Genomic DNA, 2,840 nt, shown 5'->3' on the forward strand with positions numbered 1-2,840 from the left:
AAATCAATCAAACCCTTTAGATACAGTTTGTAACTAAAACAACAGCCATTTTTCTTTTTGTCTTGCTATTTTTGATTCAGATCTTTTTTTATTTAAGATGAAATCCACAAACTGCAGTGTGCACAGGCCTCTGGTGACATCACACGAGGCAGCAGATCAAATCAAAAGGCTCTTTGGTGGTTTTTGTCTTTCTCTTCTCTTTATCAGTATATTTTTCTAATAAATCCCTTTAATTTCTTGCTGTAAATAATAACTGTTGTCGTTTGCTTTAGCTTCTGCACCATTGGAAGCATCCGTTACGGTGCCGTGCATCATCAAAGTCCAACTCCGGCTCAAATATGTCAGTTTGAATCCATTTACCTTCAAATGCAGGAAAGGGAATAAATATCTATGAATAACAACAAACAATTGGGAATTTCTTTAAAAGAAATCCATACTAATTCTGACGTATATTGGCAGAGAACAAATGTGATCCTACAAACAATAAAAACAGTGATTATTTTTACCAGTAACACCTGGAATCAGATTATTAAGACTTTCTAGCATATTAAGAGGCTTACTGCAATAAAAACAAACAAATCATTTCCATCTTAAAGTAAAAAAAATTTAACTTTCTATGATTAAAATCAACCTGAGCTTATATCTTTTACGTTTAAGTTCAGAGTATAAAATTAACATTGTTTCTTTCACATTTTTTTTCTCCCACCTAACTTTCCATTTGCATGAAAGGATCCTTTGAACCCTGAAAAATTGGGTCCTTCTCAGAGCTCAGGTGTGTGTGAGTGATGCATCTCTCCAGGAGAGGATCTTTGTGGAGAACCTGGTTAGTCTCCACAGGTGGAGCTCATCAGTCTCATCAGAGTGCTGGACTTTAAAGAGCAGCAGAGCCTTCACTCAGCGCTGGTTTCTTCTGGTTGATGATGAAGGTTCTCAGTCATCCAGGTCAAGTTAAAAAAAAAATATCCACTGGACTTGGTTTTCAAAGTTTGAAGACGTTTCTCCACCTCTCCAGGAAGCTTTCTCAATTCAAATGTCTGGATCCGCAGTGAGTTTGAGTCTTTATAGAGACAAGGCCTTGTATTGCTGGGAAACATGCAAATGGTAACCGATGAATGGGTCGTTTGGTTCCATCGTTAGCCTGTAATACCTGAAACCTGTCTATGATTCTGGAGGTCGGTTGTTAAAGGGGGGGGGGTTGTCTCCTGTAATACCTGAAACCTGTCTAGGAAGTTTCTTCTTGTTGTTTTTTTGCCTCCTCCTCTCTTTGTTCCCTATGTTTGGTTTTTCCTGATGTTTTTTGGATTTTTTTGTTTTTTTCAGGATTCTTTTTTTTTGTATTTTCCTGGATTTTTGCCTCAGTTGGCTGTTAGTCCTGAATTAAATCAGCAAAACTCATCTCTGGGTCCTTAAAGTCTCCACCCAACCTGACAGTCTTACCTGAAATATGAACAAAATAATTGAAACACGTTCCCAACTTACAGATGCAGCAAAATGTATTTAGATATTAGGAGTAAAGTTGGTGCTTTTCACTCACCTGACCTGGTTGACTTGTCGGCTGCATGGTGGAGCAGCGGGTAGCACAGTCTTTCTGCTTGGAGTTTGCATGTTCTCCCAGTGCATGAGTGGGTTCTCTCTGGGTACTCTTGCTTCCTCCCACACTCCAAATGGATTCTCTAGATTCTGCTGCTGGAGATAAAGTAAAATGATGGATCTTTAGTTTTTTGTCAACAAGTATGCAGCAGCTGTCTGAATCTGAGTTTTATTGAATGAATTGAAGATAAGATAAATGAAAAAATAAATTAAATAGTATCCAGTTTATATTTAGATTAGTTAAGATTTAGAAATAAAGCAAAGAAGTTCATTACTTTTAACTTAAGTTTTGAAATTGAATAAAATATGATTTGAGTCAAATTTACATGTTTCATTGATAAGCAATATATGGTATAAAATTTAGTTTGTTTGGTAAATCAACTCTTCTTGGTCAGCAACAATCAACTGTGATGTTATTGACTAAAATTTAAAAAATAATTACCGATTGAAAAAACTTTCCTAGTTTTTTTAATGTGTAAATTCCTTCCAGCTTGCAGAATGAATCGATGTTGTTGAGACGCACCTGAGTGATCCTCTGTTCTCCACAGAAACTCTCTGACCTGCTGCTGTTTGGGTCGGTTTTCATTTTTCACTTTAGAATAGTAAAAACCAGCAAAGTTTGTGATGGTGAGTCAGCACTGCACAGGAGCGCGGAGCGGCCATCTGGCAGCACCTGAAGCACTCCAAGCGGACATCCAGCCCTCCTGACGCCACTTGGCGGCTTAGATCCTGTCCATCTCTGAGCCACACCCCCTTTTCCACCGGAGCGGTGGTACGATCCATGCAGGCAGCACCGAGCCTCACCAGCAGCTCCAGCCTCAGTCTCTCTGGGTTCAACGGCGGCTAAACGCACCAAACCGCGCTCCCTGTACCGGAGTGGCTCCTTCCATATATAGAGAGAGATACCTCCCCCCCCCCACTCCCTCCCTCCCTCTCCTCCTCTCTTAGTGCAGCGCAGCAGGACGGACTGACTTGCTGGCGCACAGCCTCTGCTAGGAGATCCCTTCCCTTCCTTTCTATAGCGCGCAAACCTTTTTCCTCTCTATCGGCATTTGGGAGCGATCAGCATCCTCAGCATCCTCAGCATCCTCTGCATCCTCTGCATCCCCAGCACTAGCACCGCCACCTCGCAGCCACATTTCCTACCAGGAGGAGGAGGATTGCTTACAGGCGCAGAAGCTGACTAAAGGCATGGCTTTACATCAGGATGAAGGTGAGAGGCGCCTTTAGTTGTGGCCTGTTTTGGGGGG

The 2,840-nt window shown here is 41.4% G+C and overlaps 1 protein-coding gene across 1 annotated transcript in view; it reads left to right on the plus strand.

Moving 5' to 3' along the window:
• Positions 1–2,182: 2,182 nt before the first annotated feature.
• The window catches only part of LOC107098829 (teneurin-1-like), a gene marked incomplete at its 3' end in the record, with an annotated part of 205,708 nt that continues 205,050 nt past the window's right edge, over positions 2,183–2,840 (plus strand). The window contains exon 1 of the mRNA XM_015396686.1: positions 2,183–2,803. The remainder of the gene's footprint in view (positions 2,804–2,840) is intronic.

This window comes from Cyprinodon variegatus, unplaced genomic scaffold (genome assembly GCF_000732505.1).
Source record: "Cyprinodon variegatus isolate N-32 unplaced genomic scaffold, C_variegatus-1.0 Scaffold814, whole genome shotgun sequence".
In the NCBI taxonomy this organism is placed as follows: Eukaryota; Metazoa; Chordata; class Actinopteri; order Cyprinodontiformes; family Cyprinodontidae; genus Cyprinodon; species Cyprinodon variegatus.